The 11,003-nt window shown below is 43.0% G+C and overlaps 1 pseudogene; it reads right to left on the bottom strand.

Moving 5' to 3' along the window:
• Nucleotides 1-259: 259 nt before the first annotated feature.
• On the bottom strand, nt 260-1,124 carry LOC125520912 (putative E3 ubiquitin-protein ligase ATL44 pseudogene; annotated as a pseudogene).
• Nucleotides 1,125-11,003: the final 9,879 nt, after the last annotated feature.

The following is an 11,003-nucleotide window of genomic DNA, read 5'->3' as shown; positions in this document are numbered from 1 at the left end:
TGCAATGATAAAGGTGACGCTCGGTCGCTCAATGCCTTAGATTCGAGGGCTCGCGGGGCGATCCACCGGCCTAGCACCTTTTTATTTAGAACAAATACACCCTTTAGTTGGTCACGTTGGTATTAAACAATGAACAAAAATGTATACACTTTACATCCAAGCTACAAAATTGAGCTATTCCAATGCATTGGATCGACGAACAGGCTACGTAACTACCAAAACAGCAGAAGAAGTAAAACAAAATGAAGCTCAAGAACTGTGTACAACAGACCTGAATAATTAATTATCAGCTGATAATAAATACACAACTAACTAAGACGTCATAACGAATTACTTAGCCTAACTAGCAAAACAAAAGGAAATGAAACATAATTAATTAAAATAAAGTAATTAAGGGAAGACCGTGGTGCTATCTTCACCACCAGCCGGCGCCGCCACCTCGCCGCACCTCCCGCACATGTTGTTTGCCGCCACTACAACCACCACCGTGGGTGTCGCCGCCGGCTGCACGGGCGCGGAAACGATGATGGGGGAACGGCAGGAGGGGCATGTGGCACAGGTCCGGAGCCAGGCATCGACGCATCCAACATGGAAGTGGTGGCCGCACCGTGGGAGCACCCGCAGGCCCTCCCCTTCCGTGAAGTCCGCCAGGCAGATCGCACACTCAGAGGACGAGCACGCCCCTGGTGTCGGAGAAGCGGCGGCGGCGAAGGAGACGGTGGGAAGCGCGTCGATGGCCTTCTTCTTGAGGCCCTTGGGCGGCGGAGGAGAGTGGTCGGAGGATGAGGCAGAGCGGCGTCGCCGGCATGTGCACCGGGAGACGAGGGCAAGGCCGAGGACGCAGACTAGCGCGCACAGGAGCGACGCCAGGATAACCACCATGTCCGAGTTCACCGCCATCACCGGCGCCGTCTGCTCCTGCTGCTGAGGTGGTGACGACGACGACGACGATGTCTGGCCGGTGCCGGCTGACGCGAGGGCGGTCCGGTGCAGGAGGCTCGCCGGAGCGCGCATGGTGTCGCTTCTGCTGCTGGCTATGGTGCGCCGTATAGTCTGGACTGTGGACTCTGTATATTAGCTTAGCTTTGACTCTGGTCTCTGGCGTGCGGGTGTGCGATGCTCTGCTTGGGGTTTTATAGCGTGGAGGGGCCATGGAAGTGACCGTGGTGGTGGGAGGGGAGGGTCGGCCGGCGAACAGGTAACGCCGGGACCCACGGATTAGTGGCGGGCGCAAATGCCACTTTGGAGTGTTTCTTCCTGCATGCTTGGCTCCTTTTAGCTTACTACCAGTGCTAAGCGGATTCGTGGAAATTAAGCAAATCATTGTTGTGACACTAGTGATCAGTGCTGGAGTTAGCAGCTAAGGCTCCGTTCGGAATCCCTCCGCTCCGTAACTCCGCCGCGGAGCGGAGCGGCATACAATACAAATACGGAGAGCGGCAAATTGGCTGCTCCGCGCGCTCCGCTTTCTGGTGACGGAGCGGTGGACTGCCGAACACAGCCTAAATATGTCAGCTTTCCTAGAGACCATCCATGCGTGCTTGTGTGTGTGAAAAGACGAGACACGCTTTACTTCTTTTGACTCGTGCTTTGCTCCCTAGAAGAAGACGAAAACTGGTAGTGCCAACTCATTTCGTATTGTAAAGCGGATCGGCGAAAGAGATTTGAGACACCCCTTTTGACTAAAATTTGTATGCATAACATGACTACAAATAATGCATACTTCTATTGTAAGTAAGTTTATAATTTTAGGGACATAAAGGAATCTCCAAGGCTGACATTCAAACCGGACACCGCATCCGTCTATGGACCGATGGGGACCAGTCCACGAATACTAATGCGTGAGCCGACCATCCAAATCTAGCCGTAAACATCCGTTTCTATGTGTTTTAAAGCCCGCAAGCTCAAGATAACTGCATATCAAGTTGTAGTTTATCTCAAAATGTTCAAATGCGGTAGTAGTTCTAGTTTAAATATTACAATCGAACATTGTTTTCAAATTAAAGTAGTTTAAATTTGAATTCAACTAGCACATATGTACTAGTTTTGTTCTTTAACCGCCCAGAGATACTCAATCACATCTTCCTTCAATTGCTCATGAGTTGCTCGATGTCGAATTTGTTGATGCATTTGAACAATCTCATCAAGCATGGATTCCGCTCTCAAAGTTTGATAGGATCACCATGTTCTCAAAACAAGAGCTGAGGCAGCGTCATCACCCTCATCCTCCACGATCATGTATGATCACACAACATGTCATCATCTCCCACAAGGTTTCCGGGCCCATTGTTTAGTAGGTCCATGTACAATTGTAAAACGGGCATGGAGAACTCTGAATGCCTTCCCAACATTCTTTCTAGCCGCTTCTTGTCTTTGGGCAAATTGAGACCTTTTTTCTGACAAAGTGGCTCAAAGATAGTTTTGACAGAAGTAGCCCAAGGAGGAGATACCGTCAGCCAGATAGTAACCCATGTCGTATTCATGGCCAGTGACAATATAATTGCAAGAAGGAGCTTTCCCTTCAATCGGCCTGGCAAACAATGAAGTTAGTTGCAGCATATTGATGTCATTGTCAGACCTGGGCATTCCAAAGAAAGCATGCCAAATCCAGAAATCCTGTTATGCAACTGCTTCAAGAATGATGGTGGGAATTTTAACATGACCCTGGTATTGCCCTTGTAGAGCTATTGGGCAGTTCTTCCATCGCCAATGCATGTAGTCAATAGATCCGAGCAAACCTGGCCACCCTCTTGCTTCGGGCATTGCCAAGATCATGTCGGCGTTTGTGACAATTTGTTGCCTCAAGTACTCAGATCCAATCACCGAGACCATGGCAGTAGCAAATCTGACCATGTTATCTCCGCATGTGCTCTCAGACATCTATATGTATTCGTCGCACGAATCAGCGGCCCTATCATATGCAAAAGAGCATCTGCAATGCGTCGATGCACTTATTGTAACCAGATAACCAGACCATCAAGATGAAGTAGTAATCAAAGTATCAGATGCCATAGTAGAGACGATCAAAGACATTTTTCGCATCCGAAAGCGCCGGTGAAATTTGTCAGCGAATAGAGCATCGCAGGCAAAGTAATCATCCATCGGTGTCAAATGGTTGCATGCCCTCTTCTGACTGAGCACTCGATGACCCTTGATCGATCTTTTTGAATTGAGAACATGACGTTCTGCACGCTCCGCGTTTGCCAGGACCGCCTACATCATCGCCGTCTCATTCACGTAGTCCTCCTTGTCGGACGACACAATGTTGTGCTCATATGTGTACTCAATATTCGAATTCATTGCTTCAAAGAAGAAGGGTAAAAATAATTAGCACGGGCATTTCACCAAAGACTTGTTGGGCGTGGTGAGTACCATAGGGGCGGATGATACCTGCGCAGTGGACGGAGGAGAGGTGTGGACTGGCGGCAAAGGAAAAGTGGCATGGGAACCAGGGTGTAGCAGTAGAGGTCATGGAGCTTCGGGAAGTGTTTGGCAGACGGCCTGGGAGGTGTTGTGGTGGCATCGGCGATAGGGAAAACAGATGCAGAGAAAGAGGGAAGGATGGAGATACGAGGTCCGGGAGGGGTTTTGGGTGAGCCGGTGGTGTCGGAGACCTACGTGGCTGCTGTCCAGACCGCCGTAAAGCCACCTAGTTTGCTTTCAGTTTGCGGGAAGAAGGACGTCCAAATGGGTCAGTGGACGAATACAGGCCCGCGTTAGATCGCAAAACAAGTCCGAACCACACGATCTGAATGGTTGTGGGCAGTTCGAGGGTCCAATTTAGAGATGCCCTAAGTTGTGTACTGAATTATCAGAAAAGGCTCGTGTGTTTTCAGAATGATGCGTGGCCACTGGCTAAGAAGAAAGTGCGGTAGAATCTAGCTACAGCTATCTATGAATGCAGGTCTAAGTGGCATTGCGCTAGTAACTAAAACAAGTGCATGCATGTATGCACGACGAGACACACGCATGCTTTTACTTGTGCTTTTTGACACTGGTGTGCTAAGAATAAGTGGCAGCGCTCTAGTCGTAACTTAATAGAGACATGCTTTAAATCCTCTTTTCAAATGTGCTTTTGTTAAAAGTGAAAGTGCAATGCGAAAGAGCAATCAGCTCGTTTCACCACCCAAGAGCAAAGACCATGGGGAAAACGATCAAAGTGTGGTAGTGGTACTACCTACCTATCGCCTATATATTGAAGATCTTATTATGCTTGTCGAGGTAATCTGATTAAGATATACATGATCCATTCATAGCTAGTGCGACAACTCACCATCAGGGATTGTATACGCGAGTTAGCTTGTGGAAGGAAAAAGGGAAGAATATTCGGGAAAAAAAAGGAGAAAAGGGAAGAAAAGTGGGGTTGTTTAATCCCCTTTTACTTTATTTTACACAGGCTGTGTAGTATCTTAAGTAAAACACTTTGGACTTTTGCACATGACAAACGCGCTAAATAAAATTGGTGAAATGCTTATTTCCATCTCAGAGAGTGTGTTTGTGTATATATATTCGATCGTAGACCCCAAGAATAACTGAGTGTAGCTCAGTGGTAGGGACATAGTCCTGTGTTCTAGGCCAGCCGATCCCCACCACAGGGAGCAGATATTTCAACGGTGTTTCTCACTCCTATAAAAATATGCCAGGGTCTTTTCCTATGTTTAGACCCCGGATATGAGCATGTATAGTTGCTGCTTTAAATTGAAACTTCTTTCTCTCGCTGGTCGCCATTTTCGGCGCTAAACGACAATAGGGAGCTAAGAAAATGGACAAGAACATGCAAGTTGCAAGACGATTTTGACCTAATTGGCCATCATTTTAGCTTGCATGGATGATACTAGCAGCTACTCTTAATTAATCTGTCTAGTAACTTAACAAGGTATATGGTGCAGGTCCCGGAAAGCAGCATCTATCTATCTGTGGGGAGTTGTCGTTTTGTAAGTGATCGATCGCCTGTTATCTGTTACTAGGTTGTCTCCCCGTATGTTCTTCATTGATTAATTAGTCAACTCCGCTGCTCTAGCCGGCCGGCCTGCATGCTACTCCGACCATGAGTACCTCTCATACATCAACTTTTTTTAGCTTGCGGCTGCATATTTGGACATGCGTGCATGTATGCCGCACGCACGCGTGTGTGTGTGTGCGCGCGCACGCGCGCGTGCAGTACTAGAAATTGGATTATTTTGAGTCAAACAAGTGTGAAACACCTACACAATCCATGCACCTCATTTAGGGTTTGTTCCGTTTCGCAGCTGTTAGCGAGATTGATAGGGAATTTAGCTCAATCGAACATGCTCGTAGTTCCAAAACCCCAATCCCAGCAGATTCTTACCAACCCGAACATGTCCTTAGTTAATTTCAACATTCCAATGTTCATAAGATTATTCACTTGACCATGATCTGCTGCACTTGCATGCACCAAGCAAACATACGTCCATGCCCAAGTCCCAAAAACCCCAAACCATCTCCTTTAACACTAGCTAGCCGTACATTCCAATTACCAGCTAGCCGATGAATCTTTGGCCGTAGAAAAGGTGAATCTTTGAGACTAGATGGTACACATAAAGGCCATCCATCCATCATGAAAGCCCGCCAAAATGCAGAGATATTTAGACACGGGATGCAAAGCATATATACTATCTTCTACTTATGAACTTATCCCAAACGTTAGCTGGTCAGCGACCTTTGCCAAAAGGTTCACATTTTCATGATTCTCTCAAATATATGCCCATCATGCCACTGTACAGTTCGGCAGTTCCTATAGGGACATGCCAATCCTAATGGAAGCACCTGGTTTTAGAAAGATGATTCCTTGTTTCGCCGGTTCTCCTCGTCTTTGATGGCTTTTCTGACACCGCGAGGTGGAAAACCATAGGTCAGCAAGTTTCATTGTGTCAACATCTTGATGGTCTTGCAAAAAATAAAGTAGCATTGACTTCCCAACCTCCAACGGCTGCAAAATCAACCGTGATTTAGCAAAAATATCGCCTGAACTGTAATGCAAGTATTATAGGTGAACCCACTAGTTATCAGCTAGAGAAATTTTTGTATGTTTTCTATCCCTCCACAGAAATGCAATTTTGTTGTTGAAAAAGGGGTAGACTCTGACCTCTAAATCATCATGATGCACACAACCATCTTTGTTAAAAGAAAAGGATAAAGTTCAACAAGTACGCAATAGCAATTAAAATGAGAAAACAGAAAAATGACCACAAAATGTCGTATTAAGATCACATGACTTAACCACATAATCTATTAGTGACATGCCAGCCAAACTGGTTGAATAACGATTGTGAAACCGTCTCCATACGGTTGCACCCATAGGCCATGAGCTCCCAGTGTCCCCGTTTTGAGGTGATGATCACATACGGATCGATGTGTTGGCCTTGCAGATAAGCTGCACAAAGTTAATAGAGAAAGACCCACTAAAAACATAGTCATTCCAGCAATTCCAATTTCCCCCAAGTAAGGCACAAACCCCTATACGGATATAACCCTTAAGGTTTTTGTTGATACCAACAAACCAGATTCCAAATAAATTTGGGATATTTGTTGGGAGTGACATATTACATGCAACAAGAGTCGCACGCCAAATCAAAGCTGTGAAAAGGCGGAAATAGAGAAATGTTAAATTATTTCATCTTGAACACAAAACAACACTTTATACATCTCTTATGGTTTCTTTTAGCCAAATAATATTTGGTGAGGATCACTTCGTCTGTACAAATCACATAAAATTTTATCTCTAAAGGAACTTTAATTTTCCAAATATTCTTTCTCTGGAACATCGGCCACATATTTACAAGATCTGCATACATAGTCCTCTGTACAAATCACATAAAATTTTATCTCTAAAGGAACTTTATTTTCGAATATTTTTTCTGCGAAAAGTCGGCCCCATATTTATAAGATTTGCATACATAGACTTAACAACAAACACGTTGCTGGTCTTAACTCTCCACCAAAACATTCGGCACGTGAGCTAAGTTGACCAACATCATCATACAAATTAAAGGAGCCATGCATCAATTTATCACCAATTATGGCCCTCCTGAATTGGATGTCCATAGGTGTCGATCCAAAAACATATTGAACTGTACCATCTCCTTTAACACTATATTGTAAATTGAAGGGTACATAGTCGCAAGCGGATTTTCACCTAGCCAGGTATCTCCCAGGAACTCATCGATTGGCCATCACCAACTTCATCAAGCCCTTCCAAAATAGAGAATTGGTTGGTTTGGCATCCACTTCGGGAAGGCTTCCAAAACAGATATATTCTTGCAATATAAGTGTTTATTACGGAGGAGCTCTTGCGAGACACCCTTCCCCATTTTGTAGCTTGAATAGCTATTTTCTATGCAAGCACTTATTTTTAATTTTGATATTTTTGATGTTTCCGATGCATATCCATCCTAGGTCCTTTGGCCTACACAAGATATATGATTTAGCCAGTTGATACTTCCATTTGTGCTCATCATACATTTCTAGAAGAAGAAAAATATCATGTTTTTAATCGCTATTAATAGTTGATAAGATCCTAAGTTTCTGTAGTTATCATGGCACTTGTTTGCTCCTGATCAGCTAAATGAACCTTATTACCGTGCTGATGAATTGTCTTCTCACGTAAACTCCATATATGTTAATCGAGCCGCTATCATGTTGTGCTTGCGAAATAATTTTTCCATAGACTAAAATCTTCAGTGGATGGGCCCGAGAGGAGCACCCTAATCAAAACCCGAAAGGATGTAAATACCCTCCAATTTATGTTCATCCAGACCAAATTAATCATGAAGATCAAGAACAAAGAATCTGAAGTGCTAAAAAGCCATGATGTATTTTCACCAAGTTTTTCTTTATCTACATTTGTACACCATCTAGCTACACAATATTACTCTCTTAAACAGCACTTCATTGTACTATTTTATTTATCATGTATGTCACCAAGTCATGAAATTGACCAAATGATCTGTATTACCTACTATATTATTCTTGCTTCACTTACCAAAACCTGATAAACTATCAATAACAAATATGAGCAACAACATATGGCTAACGACGGGCTTAAGCTCGGGCGCGGCATGCTGCCACACCTCCGCCTGCTAGTATTCTAAAGGCCGCCAGGCCCATGTGGTAGGGGCGGGGTCTCAATGCATGCATGCCACTATAGGATGCTTCCTCATGCAGGTGTGTCATGTTTTTCTACATGGAAGGCAATAGTACAATATGGTGAGTCGTGATGCTGTAGGGAGTATTACAACGGGTTGTTACTAAACTTCTAATTGGAGACCAACCACAACCATAGTATGTTTGGAAAGATGAGGCTCTCTTAAGTTAATCCATGATTTTGATTTGTCTTACTGTAAAGTGAATCTATGAAAGAGGTGCTTCGTCGGCAAGCTGAATTTGCAGGTAATCTTGATGAAATTTCCCAAGGTGCACATTTGTTTACCATTCTTAGAAGTTACCGATGCACAAAACAAATCATCAGAAACATAAGGGATGAACAAAAGTTTGATAAGAAAAGGATGTGTCGAAGCAGTGGCATGCGCTGCTGCAGTTCATGCCACTTGGGGATATTTTGCTTGCACCCGTGACAAGTTAACTATGCTTATTAATTAGTGTTGCTCTGCCTAGAAAAGTACATGGTATAATCAAGCTTGTCACCACAAAAAAGTAAACCATACTATAGTGACGATACTATATGAGGAGTAAGTCAAGTAGCAGCCAAAACCAGTGCATGTGTGGAAGATTAGAGACAGACACACTTGTAATCTCCCTTTAATTTGTGCTTTTCGCAAAAGTGAAAGTGATTAGCCGAGAGCTACCTAGCTCGTCGTTTCACCACCAAATTAAAGACCACAATCAAGGGAGGAAATGCTCAAAGTGTGTGTACCTACCACCTAACGCTCAGTTATGCGCGCTGAACTGAGGTAGTCTTCATATCACTAATATATATAATAAGATACTATACATGATTCATTCCATACGGGGTTAGTGCGGCTCACACTGCCTATTTAGCCAGGATTACATATATCTTACTGCATTGGGGGTTGAAGAAAATGAGCTCGCTAGAAAGTAAATGTAGTGTCATTACATATTTTACCATCCCCAACTTTTCTTATTCCATAAGGAAAGACATAAACATCGTAATGAATGAAAACACTTTGCTTATCATATTATCCCACTAATTAATTAATTTCTTGCACAAAGAAAGCGCTTAATTTTGCCCAATTTCATGCTTTGTGATGGATGTATGGGTGTCTATTCCATCACAAAGCTATGTAGCTAGTGTGTGTGCATGTAGTTAGGAGGTAAAGTATACAGGAATGCTCCCTAAAGATGAGTGGCTGAGTTAAGTATGTAAACCTATTTTTGGTGTCCTTGCCGATCGATGGACTACTTTTCATTCAATCTTTCCGGCACCGGTTTCCATTTTCGATGAAAGTCTCAAAGAGCCAAGAAGATGGTGGAACGCACTAGACCTTTTGACTCAAGTGGTTATACTTCTAATCTATGGATCATGTAATTAAAATAATATTTACAACGTGTTTTTTGACGGATCGTGGGATACATGATTGGTGTGTGATTAACTTAACAAATCATATCGGGTTGTGGAAAGTAGCAGCTATATATCTAAGGTGGGTGATGGATATAATGCAGATGATCCATCCCGTGTTATTAGTTAGGTTGTCTTTCTGTACGTGATTGATTAATTAGTCAACTAATTGAGTCTCTCTTATGCATCGACTTACATTTAGCTAGTGCGGTTGCATGTGATCAGACATGGATGCTTTCTACATGTGTGATGTGCACCAAAACTACTACATACATCACTTGGAAGTTTAATTCGAAACAATGTTGGGACGTGTGAAGTTTTGAATTACTATGATGTGTAAATATAAGTTGAAATGGAGTTTGTAGGCAAGAGGTTAACAGAAATAGCAAAAGAATGTTTTCTATTGACCTAAGTTTTAGGAGAAAGCCTAGGTGCGCCTAGTTTTTCACTCCCCAAATTTGACGAGTTAAGGTTTGAGAGGAAGTTTGGAGCAGTAAGTTTTGGGCGATGCGTTAAGATGCTCTAAGGTCTTTGACTATGGGTAATATGATAAAGAAATATATGCATGATACCACTTTAGTTACTTCTGAAATTATAGATTAGAGTGATATCTTATTTATCAAAATGATTGTGTATATGATTTATTTGTCACTAAGTTTCCTTTTCAATTGTTAAGATATTGTATCATAGTATGATATTATTAGCACGAGTCTCATGTTTAATTATAGTGCCACATTACTGGATATGTCCTTATGAGTTATGAAACTGTAGCGGGGAGGCCTAACTAACACAGTTTATTGATTCATTTAGTTTCATAACCCTGATGATCACAGAACTAGGTGCTAAGTAATTTACCCCGGAAATCCACTATCTATAAATGAAACGAATGTGAGACATTCATCGCTCAAAGTCACACTTAACTTTTCATACCATTTGATTGTTTGACAAATGACCCTGTTAGTTGTTCACTTGCTGCACATGCACCACACTATACATGGAGACTCTAGTTCCCAACACCCAGCCAGCCATGGATATTTCACAAAACAGATGATTAATCTTTAGCAGGAGAAAAAGTTGAATCTTGGAGACAAGACAGTACACTGCACATAAAGGCTTCATGAAGGCCGGCCAAGTGGAGAAATATTTGTATAGAAGCAGATGTATACGCATCTTCTTATCCCCAACTTTAGTTGGCCACCCACCCTTGGCAAAAAGTACATGTTTCCATGGTTTTCCACATACATGCCCGTTGTTGCATAGTGTCATCTACTATGGTATTGTGTAGATGTACCAGTCATGTAGGCACCTAGTTTTTCTTCTTCTGGCCCACATGATATATAGGCATTACTCATTCTATGACCAAACAAATAGTCACACTGAGTAGAATCAAAATCCTAGCTACCAACATATACAGTCTTTCGTGAGTGTTTCTTGGGCACCTCCCGCC

Source organism: Triticum urartu, chromosome 7A (assembly GCF_056163025.1).
Source record: "Triticum urartu cultivar PI428250 chromosome 7A, HENAU_Tu73, whole genome shotgun sequence".
Classification (NCBI taxonomy): Eukaryota; Viridiplantae; Streptophyta; class Magnoliopsida; order Poales; family Poaceae; genus Triticum; species Triticum urartu.
The sequence above is the reverse complement of the archived record's forward strand: the minus strand, read 5'-3'. Positions and strand labels throughout refer to the sequence as shown.